General features: G+C 40.6%; 1 long non-coding RNA gene across 2 annotated transcripts; it reads right to left on the reverse strand.

Annotated features, from left to right (window-relative positions):
- Window positions 1–4,348: 4,348 nt before the first annotated feature.
- Window positions 4,349–5,433, reverse strand: LOC118561190. 2 transcript variants are annotated; one of them, XR_004929852.1, is made up of 5 exons: window positions 5,103–5,433; window positions 4,964–5,018; window positions 4,776–4,873; window positions 4,564–4,682; window positions 4,349–4,455 (listed from the first exon to the last, which is right to left on the reverse strand). It is a non-coding gene; the product is annotated as an uncharacterized LOC118561190 (long non-coding RNA). The 2 variants fall into 2 exon arrangements; XR_004929851.1 differs by having other exon boundaries at window positions 4,964–5,433.
- Between the last annotated feature and the right edge of the window lie 14,094 nt (window positions 5,434–19,527).

Raw genomic sequence — 19,527 nt, forward strand, 5'->3', positions numbered from 1 at the left:
CTCCTGCACAAAATATTTCTAATTTTGGCATTCTGGAGGTGAAAAAAGGAAACCCTAGAAACCTGTTTAATCTGGGATTTAAATTACATGTCCTGGTCAAAATTATTTTTTTTACCTTATTACAAGAGGCCATTTTAATGACAACCAGATTAAGTGATTTATTAAGAAGTTTCTTTTTTAAAGACTCAGGTCCAAAGTCTAATGGTGCAGTCTTTGCCTGCTGCACCCTAAACATTTTCCAGCATCTTCCTTCCTCCAGCCAGCCTTGATTCCACTCTCCTAATCATCTACACCTGTCAAGCTCTAATCATCTCGGACTCAATCCACCTGGAAGCCTCACTATATAAGCTCACCTCGGTCTCCTCTTCTCCGCCGGTTCGTCTCGTCTTCTCCACACAAGCGTCTCTCAACCCCCTTCATCAGAAGGATTCTGATTCTTCACTTCCTGCTGCTGACCGCACCCCTTCTTCGCAGCTCCACTTGGATCACATTCCAAGACGCTGCCCCGCTTGGATCCAGCTCCAAGCCCAGCTCGGGTCCCGTCCCAAAGCTCACCTGCTGGCCTTGGGTTCCGTCCCAAGGTTCTGACTCGGATCCCGTTCCAAAGCTCTTCGGCCAGCCCTGGGTCCCGTCCCATGGCTCTCCTGCGGTCCTTCAACCTCCTTCCCCTCTGCCTGCTCCTGCCTTCCTTCCTGGTATCCATCGTTTGATGTCATCAAGCTTGAAGTTAGCTGTTTTAAATAGCTGTTCTATTTAAAATAGACTCTGAAGAGGCTTATTCCCAAAGGTGTAAGGACTAGCACTGACAGAAAAAGTAAAGAACTAACAATCTTCAGTATCAACACTGTGACCTCGCATACAGGAGAAACAGTTTCCTGTCAGGGGAAAGATCCTCTACTTTAATATTTTGTCATGTTCTACGTAATCTTCAGAAATTGTTTAACATTGCTTACGTCATAACCTTTCCTCTGCTGATTGTGAACAACAGATTTACAGGATGAACTGGCCAAACCATCTTCAGTCCAAAAACATCATCTTCTCCTTCCTCCTCTTCATCCATATTGCTTTCTAATTCCAGACAGTTCCCTAAACATTCCATTTCTGTTTCATCTCCGACTTCATTTTCAGTTTGCGAACTAATAACACACTCAATTTGTTTCCATTTTGCAGAAGCTTCAGAACCAGCTCCCTCCAATATTTGACTGCTTCCCATAACCTCCATTTCATCTGTTTGCTTTTCTATACTGAGACCAGGCCAGCTGACAGCTTTGCTAGGGCCCGGGACAACAAAGTCTTTTTTGCCCCCCCCCCCCACTACACCTGCCGCCACAACACACACACACACACACACACACACACACACACACACACACACACACACACCAAAAAAATTTCAACTTAACTGTACACTTCATTCTCATATTCCTTTTATTTTATTTAATAATCTGCTGTTTACAGAATATTTGTTTTGTGAAGTGAAGTCTTAGATGACTTTACTTCATAAATGAGGTTAGACCCTCTGAATCTGCTGGCAGTTCATTTGCCATCTCTGAGAAAGGCTTCCTTTTTACCGTTAAACGCACAACATTCACTTAATCAGAATCAGTCATTTTTGTTGGCCATAACGCGGGATCATTTAAATTAACGGGGTGGTCCGTCTCTAAGCCACTATGCTCAGACTATCCTATCGGGCAGAAAGCCCCTCCACCTGCACTTCTCTGTTATCGGTAGGGATGGTTCTCTCTGCCTCCTCCTCAAACACACCCTGTCTCTTCCAACCCCCCCCCCCCCTCCCTTACACTAGCTAGCGGATGCTATACTTTAAAATCACATTGATAAACGATTGCTTCTTACCATGCTCTGGATGGGCATCATTCCTCTGCAATTCCCTTCCTAGACCTGTTTCTGACTCATCCTCAGTTTTAAAAAACTATTTATATTTACTCATAAAATCTCTCAAGCCTTTGGTGTCATCTTCTCTTTTTCTCTTCTCTTTTCTTTTCTGTGTACTGGTGATTTTTAGTTTGCAGCGGAACGGACTTTCAAAGTTGCAGCCAGCCGTTGTCCTAATGGTCAAACCATTTTATGTTCAATCAATCAATCAATCAAATTTTATTGTCAATTACAATTTGCATTGCAATCAAAAAGTCAGTTCCAGTACAACCGTCCATCACATAAACAAACAAACATTTTGGGGGGAACGATTGACTGAGGCCTTGCGTTGCCAAGGAACACAGCCAGCCAGCCGCTGCTAAATAGCGCAGCCATCAAGGCCGCATTCCTCCAAACAGCCCCGAACCCCGCCTGCACGGAGTTCACGAGGCGCTGCCCTTGAACTGTCGAAGGAAGTGCAACAACATGGGGGAAAGAGGGGGGGGGGAGAAAAAAAGAGACATATGTTTGCCTATTTATGCTCTCACCAATAAAGAGACAAACAACCGACACAAAAAACCCCTCATAGCACGAAAAGGACAAATAACACAATACAACATGTATGCAGAAGGTCAACATTTGAGATCTGTCGCGTATGCGTAATTCATCAGTGTTATGAGTATCAGTTATGCGTGTGTGTATGGGCGAAAGTGTTTTATCTCCGTGAACACTCTCCAGAGGCCATTGTCCTTGATGTTATCAGAGAAGCATCCTCAGGTGTCAGCGGGGGAGGGGAGTAGCCGGGGGCTTTTCTGAGCACTCTCCGTCATAACAATCCAGGAGTTGATAGGGAGGGAATCCAAATATGTTATTTGTTATGAGACAAGCTGCACTGCCTTTCCTGTCAGCTTTTAAGTCCTTTGCTGGCTCCACATAAATCCAATTTTCCAAATTATTGGGCTTTTTTGCGCTTCACTTCCAGATTTCATCCTATCTCCCCTTGAGTTCAACCACCAAAGTCAGTCTGCGTTCCAACACAGGCAGCTTTTCGGCTTCGCTCCATTCACCTGCCAGGTTTGTACGTTCACAGCCACAGTGAGCGCTTCATGCAGTTGGCAGCCTGATCAAGGCCAAATGGCTCCAACATCCGCTGTATTTGCCGATACTTCAAGAATCCACAAAGACCAATAAGTAGAGATCCCAGTATCCTTAATCAAATGTAAAAATTTCAAACGTCCAGGAATGACAAGGTCGAAAGACACACCGTTTTCCTCCAGGAATTTAGGGTGTATCTCACAAAATAAGTCAAATCAGGACCGGACGGGTCCCCTTCCGTTGCCTACCCGTCGAAAAAAATGTATCAATAGTATTGAGAGACCAGCTTACCAGATCCATGTTTTTCAGAGTTCGGTTGATATGAAGAAAGTTCTCAGAAGACAAGACATAGCAAAGCAGGAGGGGGGGGGGGGGTAAAAGCTGCAGAGAGAGAAAAGACATGACCGACCTCGGAGAGAGACAGGGACAGTGACAGTGAGTTTTAATGGCCCCTTATTTAAAGAAAACATATTACATATACCTTATGCATATATATATATATATATATATATATATATATATATATATATATATATCACTGCATGAAAAGTGAGATTTTCGTCCCCGTAAACTACTGCAGATCTCCCTCATTTTCGGCAGTTAACGACAATTTGCAACCCGTGCTTGACGCCGTTTTCAGTGCCACAAATTGTCGGAACCGGACTCTGACGTATGTGGAGAGCGATCAGCTGCACTAATGGCCCTAATTAGCATATGAATGCAGCGAACCCGCGCGGCTGGCCAGGTCTGGCTTGAATAACCTACTCAGTATTGGCTGAAACCACTATTTTCAAACAAGTAAAATCGCTCGTGATTGGCAGCAAAACCACACGTGGCCAGGGCAGGCCAGAATGTTCTTACTCAGTATTGGCTGAAACCATTATTTTCAAACTAGTAAAATCACTCGTGATTGATTGGTTGGTTGATTATATATATATATATATATATATATATATATATATATTTATTATGCTGTATATTCATGTTATCTTATGTAGGCTACTACACTATCATTAGGCTACCTTCAAGGACATGAATGAATTTATACAGGAAATTAACATTTGCCAGGAAGATGTTTATGCAAAGAAAGAGCTTTATTAAAAAAAACACACACACACACACACACACACACAACTATATACAACGCGAGGATCTTCCCACACATGCGTATCCAAAAAACTACAACTCCGTGAACTGTCCGTGCGCCTCCTCGGGGTTGTAGGCAACTGCTGGCGGCGTTCTTTCTGAGGCAGGTCCGATGTGCAGACGCCTGCTGTGCATGGCTTTGTACTTCGGCGTCGCCTCTAACCGGGACTGCAGCTTCACACAGGGTTCAGAGAGATCCGGCCTACGAAATGACGGCGGTACAATCCATCCAGAGACCCCGCCAACGACGCCATCTTCCTCGTCAGACATGAGGTCGACGGTGGCGGACATCCAGAGTTCCACTTCCTCATCAGCTAGCACGCTCTGCCTCGATTCCTGCAGCTGTAAAAAACAAAACAATGAATCAGTATTATGCGATGGGATGCACTGCGTATGGACACAACACATCTATCAATGCACCTGAAAAATAGTCACCAAATAAAGTCTTACCCTCTTTCTTCTCGCTCGACTCCGAGCTGCATTCTTGGCAGCTTCCGCCCGCATTGAGTTCTCTGGCTGCGTATATCTGAAGCTCCTGCGTACCGTCTCATAATACGTCTTACAGGCGGCTGGAAAACAAATGAGAGTGGTATGAATAAAAACCAAACGCAAGTCACAGTAACATTAAAAACAAGGGAGAAACAGTAAAACAAGTCCCTTACACACAATGTCGTCTTTATCAATATAGTGTAAATCGAGGCTTGCAGTTATTGCTCCGAGCAGATAGGAGGTAACTGCCTCATTATGAGGCGTGCTTAGTCTGTGAAAACAAAATGTACAGTTATGATCGGTATCTATCCGTATCTATTTCCTTTTATCGCAGAATGTAAGCATATTCTTTAAATCTTACCCTTGCGCCGGTTCATAGCGCCTGCAATTTGTCTCCGAGTTGTGAAGACGGCGTACTGTAAATCACAAAAAATACACCCTTAGCTTTGGGTTATGGCTAGGCTACTTTTAGCTTAGCTAGCAGTCAAATATATTCTTACCGCAAGCTTTTGTGCATCCGTCTTCTCTTCTTGGAGTTAGTCTCTCCCGCACAGTTCTTCGACTGCAGAGCCGCCATCTTGTCCTCTATGGACAGCAACCTGGAGTTTACCGAATTCTGCAGTTGAGTGAACCTCTCATTCATGTCGGCAGTATGTTGAGTAAGCTGACGAGACAGTCCACTGATAGCAATCAGCAGTTTCTTCTCGTCAGTCTGCGGACTGGCTGAAAGTTGTGGATCGCGTCCTAGAGGAGTTGAACGCGAGACGTTGTCCGGCATACCAGTAAAATCCAAACACAGTAAAGTCTTCGTCTTCTTCTTCTTCTTTTTCTTCTTTTTCTTCTTCTTTAGGATTTAACGACAGCTTGCATCCATAGTTGTTGCATTACTGCCATCTATTGGATCCTAATATCCTTCAAATCCTTATGATCCCAGAATAAAAAAAAAAAAACGAAAAATCTCTGTACATCCCTTTTCTATACTTAATAATGCAGATAATGAATCACTACAAATTATTCTTTTATTTATATTTGTATCCTCCACCCATTCTAAAGCTAATAATATAGCACATAATTCTACCGCATATATACTAAAATAATTAGATGTTCTTTTTGAAATATTAATTTTTAATTCAGGAATCACTACAGCTACACTAGTTGCTTCATTTTTTGGATTTTTCGAACCATCAGTATAAATTTGCAAATTATCATTATATTTAATCTGTATTTGATTGTAAAATTCTTGGCAGATATCTATTATATTTCTTGTCTTAATATTTAATAATGATCTATCTATATTAATATATTTCCATATCCATGTAGGTCTCAAAGCCCACAATACTGTTGGACTGAATTCTTTGTTATATACATTAAATGTTTTTGCTCTATCATCCCCAATCCATCCAAAACTATTAAATTGACCCTTTCGTCTTTCCCAACAACTTTCTAATACTTTCATAACTGGATGATCTTCATTATGTCCTTTTAAATTTATCCAGTAATTAACCATTATCTGTTGCCTTCTGATACATAATGGCATTTCTCCTGATTCTATTTGTAAAGCACATACTGGAGTTGATTTAACTGCCCCTAAACAAATTCTCAATGCTCTAGCTTGAATAACGTAAAATTTTTTTAACCTACTTAGCCGCTGAACCATATACCACACTCCCATAATCTATTCTTGACCTAATTAGTGACACATACACATTTTTATGCGATTCAAAACTTGCACCCCATGTTAACCCTGCTTTCATTTGAGCATTTTAATGGAATACTGGGAAAGTTTAATCACAACAATAGGACAATTGAAGTCCACATTATGAGGCAATTTCAGCAGAGCCAACAGCTTCACATGCCATGGACATGTGAATATGGTGCAGAATTTGCCAGTATTTTAGGAAGACAAATGGTTGGGACTTTGTCATGCAATGACACAGCTGATATGCTTTATGTGAAGCACAGTGTTTTGGTGTCAGCAGAACGAAAGCCAATAGAAGTTTGGGGCTTGCAGGGAACAGACACGTCATACCCAGCATAATTTCTGCCAGTTGAGCGCATTGCTGGGAGATGTGTAGTTAATACATCCTCTGTGCATTTAAGTAAGACCAAAAAAAGGTCACTGTAGTCATGCCACTATGCACAGTAGTTGAGCTCTAGGAGACTGTGATCTCTGCAGACCTCTCATTCTGATTCTAATGTTTGCATGGAATGCACATTTTACCTTGCTGATTCTGATTCACATTTTACCAACTGATTCTGATTAAAACAAATTTTTGAAATAAATTATTTTGTGTATTTTTTTTTACATAACATTTGCCATTGCTAATGGCATACACAGTAATCTAGCATACTTTAATTAAATAAATCAATTCAAGGTAAAATGTAAGAGTCTATATTTAGGTTATATAGAGCCTGATCTATTTGTACCAGAGATTTTCTTACCTTTTAGAGAAATGTCACTTGGGGTAAAACTCCCCCTGCAACCCTGATTTACATTTGTTTAGCTCACAGCATTTTCATTTACATGTTAAAGCCTCCCCTAGAATTAGGAGGAGGGGGGTGATGGGGGGACAACTCCCAAGGTAGGCCCACGTCAATTTCTGACAATTCACGGCAGTTTTCGGTGTTGCCTGCAAATTGCCGTGAACAGCCGTTAACCTGAACTTCCACGACAATCTACAGTGCCGCATAGTGACGAAAATCTCACTTTTCATGCAGTGTATATATATATACAGGGTGCGATTTGCTGGGGGGGATGGGGGGGATTTTCCCGCCCTCTGGTTGTGACGTCCCCCCCTCTGGTCATTCGTGTTTTATCCCTGGGGGGGATAAATTCCTCCCCCTTCTGATCTGAATAAGTAATATTATCAGGGGTTTAATGTTCTCCGTCGCTGTGAGGGACTTTCGTCATTGGAACATGAGCGCAAAATGTTCCGTGTAGACTTTTTATTCAAGATTTTAAACAGAAGCTGCACTTAACCAATGAAATCTGGCAGAGCCAGGATATTAGCCAATCAGAAGAAGAGTAGGGCGGGTCTTTGCAAAGCGGAAATCTACCAGTCTGAGGTTTATCGGTGTTCAATCATTTTAACTTTTAAAAGAGAATCTCAAACTGACCACAGATGCATGAATGAAAGTAGCGGTAGTCAAAGGTTTTCTTTGGATTTATGTAAACCAGCAGGTCAGAAAGTTCAGTGCATAAAACAGCTGACAACAACTTCCCTCGGTAAGTGTGTCTGTCGCTGTTATGTTTTATTTAAAACTGAAAGAGTAACGCTGTAGCTCGGCTAATTTAGCATGATACGCTTTTTTTTTTAAGAAGAAAAAGGAGGGTCGGAATATGAAACGATGTCCCGGTTTGACTGGGTCTGATTCGGAAAAAGTAAAAAAAAAATTCATAAATATTATTCCACCTGCGCTTTTCTGTAACAAAGAAGGTCGTGGAGGGGCTGTTGACCATCTCCAGCAGTCAATGAGCGAGAGGTGGGGACACAGAGTATATAAGATTGATTTATATTGAATGTTACAGTAGAGTTAATGTACAGGTGTAAAGAAGATGATGTAATGATGCAAGCTGCTGTCTTTTGAATTAGCTGCAGTTTATGGAGGGTTTTGAAATTGTAAAGTGGAAAGGTGAGTGGACTGTGGACCAGTTTGGCAAAAGTGTGAAGGAAGAACTTGCTTGATGCTGTAAATATGAAAGTTAACCAGGTGATGTTATGGATGTGGAAAGTGAAGGAGATTATGCAGAGGGCTGTCCAGGATGGCGCCAGGGCTCTGAAGCTGGAAGGTGGGAGAGATACAGGAATTGTCAATGGAACTACCAGATTTGGTTAAAGTGGACTTGTTACAATAAGCAAATGAGGTTACTAAGGTGGCATGACGTCCACGGCCCGGGAATATATGGGCTGACTAGAAAATGTTTTCTGTCAAATTGATTGTTTTTGCTTTAACCCCTGAATATGATGGATTTTTCAAAATTGATAATAATACATGTCTTGTGGCCTTCACATTTGTAAATTAATTTTGTTGTTTGTATTATTAAATTTTCTGCTCAAAGCGGTTAAAGTAAATTAATACCACTCCTGAGTCCCAACAGTAGATGGCGCAAGTTTAAAAACAAAAGTCTAACTTACTGGACCTAGCTAGCTACCTGAAAGAGCACCTGCTAGCTAACCATTATTAATAAAACTTTGATTCATTAATACAACTTTTGAAATTGTACACAGTATATATATATATATATATATATATATATATATATATATATATATATATATATATACAGTGTGCGATTTGCAAAAAAACCCAGAGGGGGGGATAATTTCCAGTGTTTTATAAATGAACATAACAACAAGGTTATATGGCCTGCATGCTGTCTGGCTCGAGACAGCATGTAACCTGTCCTGGGCGGGAGGGTGGAGAAATCGGCCGCTGCTGCTTCTTGTCTTGTGACGCTGCCTGCAAATCTTCATCATCCACCAAAGTTTGTCCTGTAACATTACCATGGCTGTTAGGCTCGTCATCTACTCTTGACCTTTTCTGTTGATTTTTCGGGCCGAAATATGACAAAATACTCTGGGAGTGGGTATTAGTTTACTTCAATCGCTTCGAGCAGAAAACATATTAATACTCTTTAAAAACAGACAACAAAAAATTCAATTAACAAATGTGAAGGACACAAAACATGTATTTATATTAGTGCTGTCAAACGATTAAAAATTTTAATTTGAATGGATTAATCACATAATGTCGAGATTAATTGCAAATTAATCACACGTTTTATCCTTTTATTTCTTAGAGTGTAATAGCCTGTTTGGGCATTTTAATATGCAATTTTGCAATAAATGACACAAATAAAATACATGCTTGTACAAAAAATATTTTTATTTTGTTATTTTTCAAGCACTTTTGAGAATTGGAATGAAGACATCCTAGTGCCAAATGTTAAACTCTGGACTATGATGGCTAAATGACTAATCATGACGCCCTGATGTTTACACAATGTGGAAATAAATTTGTAAATAAATACCATGCCGATATATTTTTTTGCCTCTTAAACAAAGATAGACATGGTATTAGGCATATACATATAAATTAATAAAAAATTTGCATTTCAATAAAGTCATAAGTTTTATTGTTAATTTTTTCACTCTCTCTCTCTCTCTCTCTCTCTCTCTCTCTCACACACATTTAATTCTGAGCTTTCACACCAACAACAATACTTTTGCTTGCTGTTTATATCCATATTCAAACAGTTTAAGCCTGGAAAAAGGTTTTAAATTTCCAGGTCATTCCAGTCTTACACTTTGCTTGCAACTGGGCAGGAGCTTAATACCCAGAAAGAGACTGTTTAGCAACTGTTTAGTAACTCCAGGTCCTTCCTTTGGCAACGTAATTCAGCCTTAATTTGTCAAATACAGAGAAAACAAATTAATAAGCAATAAAGTACAGTTTATGGGTTGGGTTTCTGCAATGTTATCAGCATGTTAAAAATTCATCTTCAGAACCAATGTCTGCTCAAAATGGTGATCTGCACCAAGTAATCTACTTTCAGCAGTTATAGCACCGTAAACTGCAGGTAATACGTGCAGAGTTGCTCTGTCTGCCTTTACTACCGCCAGCTTCTATGGCAGAGGGATATTTCAGCTGGATACAAAGTGTCTAGTGCAGGCAGGTCTCTTAATACCCGCTGTTTCATCACTTATTTTAGAGCCCAAATAAGCGATTTCACTTCCAGAAACGTGCCCAAAAAAACCCGTGACTTATAAAATTTACAAGCGCCTTTAGAAAAAAACAAGCCCAAAGTCGCATGAAATAAACAAACAGTCTGTTGTAATATTCTGGTTTCTGTTCGGGTTTTATTTTTGAGTCATTTTACTCTCCTGCTTTAGGTTCTCTGCCTGCTTTGAGTTTTTGTCCTGTCTGGGTTTTTATTTACTGTTAGGTTATCTGGTTTTGTCATCTGTTTTAGTCTAAGCTTTATTTTCTGTTTTAGGTTTTTTCTTTAGAGTGATTTTGTTTCTTTGTAAGTTGTGTGTGTAGTTTGTTTCTGTCCTCTTGTCTTGTCAGCTTTTTAGATTTGTCTGTTCTTGTTTTGAGCCTCAGCACTGATGTCTGGTCTAATTACCCACTTTACACACCTGCCTTACTCCACCCCTGTTGCAATCATCTCTGACCGGTTTCACCTGCTTCCACCTCCATATAAACAGTTGAGACCAGACATCAGTGCCAGGTCGTCTTGTTGAGTATGGGTGAGTTTTCCTCTTGCAACTTTCTGTTATGGTTTGCTTTTGGATTTTTGACCCCCTTGTCTCCAGAAACCTGAGCCATCCTGTTTTGCCTGTTCCTGCCGTGCCTGCCCCGTTACTCTGTTTATTTTTTGTGCCGTCTTTTGGTTTGACGGTCTTTTTGGCTTTTTTCCCTGTTTTGCTTTTTGTTAATAAAGAACCTGATCTGAACCTCTGCTGGTCTGGCTGAATTCTGGGTCCTCTGCTCCGATTCGTGACAGAACGACCTGGCCCCTCATAGGACCCATCGCCAGACCAACACGTTCACTTTTTTGTTGTTTTTCCCCACCATGGACCTGACACCGAGTTTGTTATCAGGACTCAAGATTATGATGGACACTTGGGCTTTGTTTGGGACAGAGGAGGATGTCAGGCGCTTACCTGAGGTCGTCTTGGGTGCCTCGTTTAAGGGATCACGGCTGGCATTTTGCCCTCCCGGTGTCGGTCCCAGACGCAACCACCTCTGCAGCAGTACAGCCCGCCGCCAGAAACGCAGGCGAGCAGCTGGTCCGGTTATTGCTTCCGTTCCTGGTCCTCCCTCTGTGAGCTTGGTCTCAAGCTCTTCTGGCCGGCGATCGGTCGAGTCAGCTCAGCAACGACCGGTCCCCAAGTCTCCAGAGGGGGCCCTGGAGGGTCTGCCCCTCCCCAAGTCTCCAGAGGGGGCCCTGGAGGGTCTGCCCCTCCCCAAGTCTTCAGAGGGGGCCCTGGAGGGTCTGCCCCTCCCCAAGTCTCCAGAGGGGGCCCTGGTGAACCTGATCTGAACCTCTGCTGGTCTGGCTGAATTCTGGGTCCTCTGCTCCGATTCGTGACATCTGTGCAACAGTGAGCGCAGATCTGTTTTGCTACAGTCTCTAGCGCTCTTGAAACTACGGAAAGTGCCGAGGGTAAAAGAAACACAGTCCGGAGAGCACGGCAGGGAAAAAACATTAGGGAACGGTGTGTGTGTTTTGACGTGCAATTAAGGGCGACAAAAAATGTCGCCGTTGTGGTCTAACAAAGTTAATAACGCGTTAAAACTGACAGCCCTAATTTATATACTTGTTTAAAATAATATTACTTATTCAGACCAGAGGGGGGGAGGAATGTATCCCTCCAGGGATAAAACAGGAATGTTTTATCCCATATATATATATATATATATATATATATATATATATATATATATATATATATATATATATATATATATACTGCACAGTGGCGCAGTGGGTAGCATATATATATATATATATATATATATATATATGCTGCGCAGTGGGTAGCGCTGTTGCCTTGGGTGTACTCGAACCCTGGGTTCGAGTACACCCCTGGGTCTTTCTGCATGGAGTTTGCATGTTCTCCCTGTGCATGCGTGGGTTCTCTCCGGGTACTCCGGCTTCCTCCCACAGACCAAAAACATGACTGTTAGGTTAATTGGTTTCTCCAAATTGTCCTTAGGTGTGAGTGTGTGCGTGAATGGTTGTTTGTCCTGTTTGTCTCTGTGTTGCCCTGCGACAGACTGGCGACCTGTCCAGGGTGTACCCTGCCTCTCGCCCATTGAACGCTGGAGTTAGGCACCAGCACCCCCCGTGACCCCATGAGGGATAAAGCGGTTCGGAAAATGGATGGATGGATGGATATATATATATAGTTACTCTAAAATAAATGTTTCACACAAATATTTTCTGAAAAACTACTTCTGCCTGTATTTTAATGGTCAGAGTGTCAGTTTTGGGCATTAGTAAACTCTGACTATGCTCTTCCACAGTGTTATCCACCTGACTTCCCTATGAGTCTAACAGCGCTTGACTTTGAGTCTGTGCAATTTGTTCTTCATTCATTCTCTTTTTCATCCATAGTTTAATTTACTTGTTTTCTTACTGAGTGGGGTTCTCAGACATTATCCCTTCTGATTCATCTGTCTCTGTGTTCCCTTCATCTTTGCCATTAGTTTGTTTCGTTGTCATCTCGCCATTACTCTGTATTATTAATAGGATTTTTTTTCCTGGACATGCTCGAACCTAAATGGCCAACTTCTCCACAACCAAAACAATACCTTTTCCAGTCACTTTGTTTGCCTTCTCCACACTGTCAAAAAAAACAACTATTGTGCTGTTCATCCGAGCAGCAGATTTGACCCTGCTACAACCCACAACCGCTAAACTAAACTGACATTTCTCTCTAGATTAAAAAAGAAAAATCTAGAGTCATCCATATTCTTAACAGTGGCACACCTTGACCAAACTAAAACCCCTTTAGCCCTTTTATTTTAATTGTAGAATGGCTTGTGTATTGTTGACAAAATACTCTTATCTGAGCCTTTCCAACCTCCCACCAGTCAGTTAAGGATGTAGAATCTGACTTTCTTTCCCTCCATAACTGACAAAAATGACTAAAACTTTGGCAAAAACCAGGTCTTGAAGTAGTTTAAATGCCAATAAGATCTACATCTAGTAGCGGGTGAAAGAAAGAAATCCGTATAGACTAAATGATGGTCAGAAAAAACAACTGGACAAACGAGGCAGTTTGTCTCATCCTCCGCTTTTACCCATGTGTACTGTTTAGCTTGAGGGTGTTTAATCCTACAAACATTAACCAAATTAAGCTCTGATATAACCTGAGCCATTTTAAACGATGATGGAGAAGATGAGGTTCTTCCCCAGTTCTTTCTGTATCAGTATCTGTATCAAATCAGTAGTGCTGTTCCAATCACCAACCATCACTACACACTCATTTTTATTAAACTGCTGCAAGAAACTGTATTTTCTTAAATGTCTTAATCCTGCTATTTCCTTGGTTTGGTGCATAAAGATTAATAAAACAAAAAGAAAAACGAACTATTTCTACTCCAACCACCAGTACCCTGCCTGGGATTAACTCGCATCCAATCCTGATCAGAATAAAATTGCTACACCAGCAGATGACCTGGTCCCATGAGAGCAAAAATATTTCCCTTTCCAACTGATATGCCGCTCTATCTCGTTTGCATGATCTGTGTGTGTCTCATGTAAAAATACAATATCCAACTTCTTTTGAGTGATCATCTCTAAACTAACCATCTTTTTCTGTGGATCCCTCCCACCATTGATATAAGGACTCCACCCTGATATTATGAATACAGGTGAAAAGGAAAGACAGATACAGACAGTAAAAACGACCACCCAGTGTTATATAATCATAATCTTATTTCTGAATTTTTAACCTTTGAACCTTTTTCCTTTATGTATCTATGTTGTGCAATTACACACAGTTTTAAAGTTGTTTAATATTTAATAAATAACTGTCTGTTGGGTATTGTCTGTTGATATCAGGACAATGTGGAAAGGGATGAATTCGAGCACTGGCATTCTTTTAACAGCAAACTCTGCACACATATAGAATAAATGATTGACAACTTCTCAAGTTCAAGAATTTGATTACTGAAATAAAATGAACATCCAGTGAACATCACTATATAATGCAGTTTATCTAAATTAACGCTATATTTCAATCAACAAATCCTCTCTACAAGGCTAGTGTAACTTAACTAAAACTAATAAGGAAAATTAAGATAAAAATAAGCTCAGGAACTATGTACACACAAAATAAACAAAAGACAAAGTAAAGTGGTTGATAATTATCATCATGAGAACAATTCAGTGAATCCTGATTCATTGCAGATCTGAGTTAAAGAACCAAAGTTCATCTTAAAGAATGTGAATTGAGGTTAAATTAGCTTAACTAATTCAGAACAACATTTGGTACGTGTTTCAACCCATTCACAATGCAAATCCTGAGTTAATCAAAACATTATTTGATGAAATAACATTTTAAAAAACACATCATCGATACACATCAATACAGTAGTCATATTATAGAATTTGTTTTATGTTGCATATTATATCAGGTGATCATTTCAATCATAAGCAAATAAGAAGTTTAATAGCGTACAAATATATAACAGTAGTGGCACTCAGTGCTGTTGTGCCATTTTTGGGACATGACAGACCACATTTTGTTAGGATCGGAACTAGATGGAATCAGTGTTCAAACCAGACAAACAGTAAGTTCCGATAAACAGTTTATTTAACTGAAACGGGGCAGTCAACGCCAACGTCAGCGGCAGGAAAACTAAGGACAGAGACAGTAGGTTAGTGACCACGTCTATCAGGAGATGATTGTTCAGAAACGTGACGGTCACTAACCTCAGCTCAATGTCCAGACTTGCTCCGGAGTCCTATGTAAAATCCCAGCCGGCTGGCTGTTTACGCTGCGCGGCGGTGGCCGCCCTGGGTGTCCCGGACGCTGGTGCGTCGGCAGTCGTCGGATGGTCGGAGACGTGGAGGGAAACAGTAGCAGGATGATCAAAAAAGGATAATCCGGAATCGGTGTCGGGGATGCGGTCCAAGGTCAGAGCCGGTTTGTCAGAAATCCGAAGAGGTGCCAGAGGATAATCCAAGACGTTGTTGGGTCACAGGTCCAAGGTACGGTACACAATCAAGCAGACAGAATGTAAGAGGACAGGCAGGCTCAGTGGTCGATAGACGGAACTGGTCGGGATCAGGAAATCAGACAAAGTATAAACGCTGGAAAATATCGCACCTAAGGCTTGAAAATAATCTGGCAATGCTGTCTGGTTTGGAAAGTGAATATATACTGTTCTAAGCAGGTGGAACAGGAGAGCTGTAATGAAAAACAGGGCGGAGTTAAACAGGTGTGTGGCATAGGTGATCAAACCAGACCTCAGTGATGAGATCTTGACACATTTCCCATGATGCAATATGGTTGACCATATGGCCACCGATTCCCATCGTGCAAAACAGTCAAAATGGCCACCGGCCATAACGAGATAACGTTGCATTCTTCTTCACCGGCATCACGCCAACTGGGAAGACACACACAGCTTTTCTTTCCGTTGGGATCCCCCCCCCTCCCCCACGTGCTCGATTTCTCGCTGGACCGAGAATTTCCGAAGCAACTCATCCCTGTTTTGTGCAGGAGGTCGACTTTAAAGGGTACATTGAATTTACTTCGATCAGAGACTGAGAGCCGCTTATCTCCCAGTGATCGTCGGACTCACTTTCGTTTTGGCCAAACAAAGCATCTGAAACCCCCAGAGACGGAAGGGATTTTCCTCCCGTTCCTAGCAGACCGACGGACCGGCACGGGCGAAACTGCTGAGACCACAGATTTGCGGACCCGAAACCAGGACACCCGCTGAGTCAATGTCAGAGTAAAGAAAAGATTCCACCTTTATTGCTATTTTCCCCATAAGGTGATATATTTTGTGCCTGGGCAGAACCTATTTAGTTTAATGCTTAATGTCTCCAAGACAGAGTTTGTTTTAACTGCTGAATATTTCTGATGTATATGCATGCATTTTGTAAGTGACTTTGGCTGTGTTTGGTTTGTGGTTTTATAAGTTGACTCTGCCGAGAGCCGATTTCCACTCTTTTCCCCCTTTTTTCTTTCCTCATCCCAGTTCAATGTTTTTGTCCGTAACTTTCTAGTTTGCACCCTTTCTTTGAATTCCTCATTCAGTTGTAGACCACCTCTCTGGTCAAGGTACAGCCCACACTAGCGTAGGCGCTGAATACGTCATTAAGACCTCCCACTTACGCATCACACAGGGTTGTAGGTTAGGTGTCGTCATAGTTGCCATCTTGGGAAAGTGCAGCGTAGCTAAGCTGTTAGCTAGCTTGTTGTCAACACTGAAGCGTCCATCTAGGTTCTCAAAGCTATTTTTGTCTTTCAATGCTGCTATGTAAAGTGCCGACGTCTTGAATGTGATGTATAAACAACTGTGAGTTGAATTAAGAATTGCCACCTCTCATTTTAAACCATTTTTGACTTGTTTATTTTCCTTTATTTACTTTTGCATGTTTATTTTAGTAGTGAGTAGAGTTTCCTAGGTTATTGAATTAGAATAATTACTGTGACAGGAAGTTGTTTGGTTCAATAAATTATAACGTGTGGAATAGTAATTGTTTGTGTTTATTGTGATCCAGAGTTGCATGGTTTTACAGAATACAGAATTACCTCTTTTTGAGTTAACAACTAAGATCAGTACCAAGACATTTTCATTGGATTGGTGATAAAGGAGTAAGGATTAATTGCAGTTATAATTTGAGTTATCAACGTATGTTGGATAAATCTCATCAGTCAGAAACCGCTCAGACCCCCTTGTTCCAGCATAAATAAGTTCATAACAGCTAATTAATGAATGCATTATTGGCATTAATCATTACAAGCTTATAGCCCTGGGATCACCACCATTTGGACTATATGTGTTATAGCTACTATCTGAGATTGAGTGACCTATTATTAAAATTATAATAGCAAATTATAATTAATAATAATCATCATATTCAAACAGTTTTCTGGCATAACAGTGCTCAACATTTTCTGTAGCATAAATATGACATCTTAACAGCCTGGACTCCATGTCAGAGTTTTAACATTTATGACATTTTAACTGTTACATTCCATGACTTTGCACTTGGCCATTTATCAAGTATAGCATCAAATGAAATAGACCGTGCCACACTGTTTTCAATAGAGATCACTGCTAACTGGGACAAGTGATCATTGCTCATATTTGAACGAAGGTATGTTTTGATGAACTTCAGCTTGCTAAATGATCTCTCTGCAGATGCGACTGTCAGAGGCATGGTTAAAATACTCTAAAGGCTACAGTCAAATTTGGAAATACCAAATCAAGATTCTCTTAAATGAGGAAATTTAACTTTCTTTAGATCATTGTAACCCTTCATTAGATGGCTTGTTAGGTATATGTCTTGAATAATATCTATTGAAACATCACAGGGGGTCAGGGCATATGTGGTCACTGATTCTTCCAGCTTAGTGTAACCCAGGTTTACTTAGTTATCAAAATCAATAAATTAGTTAAAAGAAAATCAATCAATAAATATGTTAATGTGGTTAACAATTCATTAAAAACATCTGTAATATTTTATTTTATTCAGTATGTTATTTCATGAGTTATTTTGTGTTTAAAATGCATTTGGATCTTTATTTTGAAGGGCACGTTGCTGCGTGACCCAGGTGACCAACAACCACCAATCAGATTGTTCAAAGGTTTTTTTTCTTGGCTGGAAGTTTGTGGTTTTTGCGGAGCGGGCTAAAAGAAAATCTTTGAGAGAGAAAGGTGAAGAAAAAACGTTGAGAGAGGAAGGTGAAGAACCTTAAGTGGTTAGAAGCCAATTTTGGTGGATTTTGTGGAGAAGATATTTTCCGTACTCGATCTGTACCTGTGTGGAGACGATTCGTACGTTGGAAAACGGGACTTGGCCATTTAGAGTGGGTTGGAGAAATATTCAACTGACACGACTTGGAAACCACGAGGTTGAAGCAAGATGGCGAGCCACCCTGTGATCTTCTGAACTGTCTTGTGCAACTACCAGAGTAATAGCGCCTCTATTGGACGGTGCAGATTGCTTCTGAACTGGTAGGATTCATCCACTTTCTGCAAAGCTGCAGCGGACTCTTGGTGAACCCTGAGTTGCTTATTGCCAAAAGAAAAGCAGATAGAGAAGAGGACTCTCTTTTCTTTTGGTCTTGTACCAATTTATTCAGTCTTTTGCTGAATCAATTTAGTTTGATAACCTTTGTATTTTTTTGTTAAACAAATTGTAAATGGTATTTGTTTGTTATGCTATTTACTTTTTGCACAAATGTAAATGGGTACATTTACTACATGAATCCTCAAACTCGAAAGGTAAACTTCACTGATGTGAATTAGATCATCCTGAGTTAATTAATAGATCAAAATCTTAACTGAACAGAACTAAGAACTAATTTTAACTAAACCAAACTAGAAAGGTTGCAAACTGATACTAGAGCCTGATAATAAAATCTGATACTGAGATCTGATATGAGGTCAAAAGTCAGAGGTTAATTCGAAAGGTTAAAACCTAATTACTTAAAAAAGGGGGTTAAGGTAATTTGAAATTGTGTTAAGTGTTGTCCAGTGTCTTTTGTGTAAGTTGTTTCAATAATAAGCCGGCAGTTTAAACTTATTCCCTGGTCTGTGGTCTTTTTACTTTCCTAACATACTGTAATGCATCTTTTGCTCCAGTAGACGAACTTGGTTGAATAATTCTGGTCCATGGGATATATTTAAGTGCTGTTTTCGTTATTATTCTGTAATTACCACACAAAAGTGTTACAAACATGGCGAGCCAGCCAGGAGCAAAGTAAGGCATCACATTACATGTTCAAATTTGTATTTTGACCCAGACCCTCAAAATAGAAACTAAAAAAAATAAAAATAAAAAAAATCCGGCCAAGACATGGACATTGTGAAGGAACAAAGTGTCAAAATTCCAAACTCAGTCATCGTTACTGGGCTTTCTGACCCTAATATTGAAGAAGAGCTAGCTGACTTTCTGAACAGGTATGGGCGCATACTAAGAACCCTTAAGATTGATGATCCACACTCTATGTACCACAGATTTTGCGATATTGCGGAATATGAGGGTGGAGCTGCTCTGGCAGCCCTATACGCTAAAAAGTCAAACTGCATCTTGTGAAATCAGAGCCCTTTCAACTGAGTACGTCAAAACCGTCACCAGTAGTGCCACCAACAGCTTGTTCACTGAACTGCAAGAAGTAGCTAAATTAACGGGGAAGCCATTTGAAGCTGTTTTGCATGAAT

Source organism: Fundulus heteroclitus, unplaced genomic scaffold (genome assembly GCF_011125445.2).
Source record: "Fundulus heteroclitus isolate FHET01 unplaced genomic scaffold, MU-UCD_Fhet_4.1 scaffold_58, whole genome shotgun sequence".
Classification (NCBI taxonomy): Eukaryota; Metazoa; Chordata; class Actinopteri; order Cyprinodontiformes; family Fundulidae; genus Fundulus; species Fundulus heteroclitus.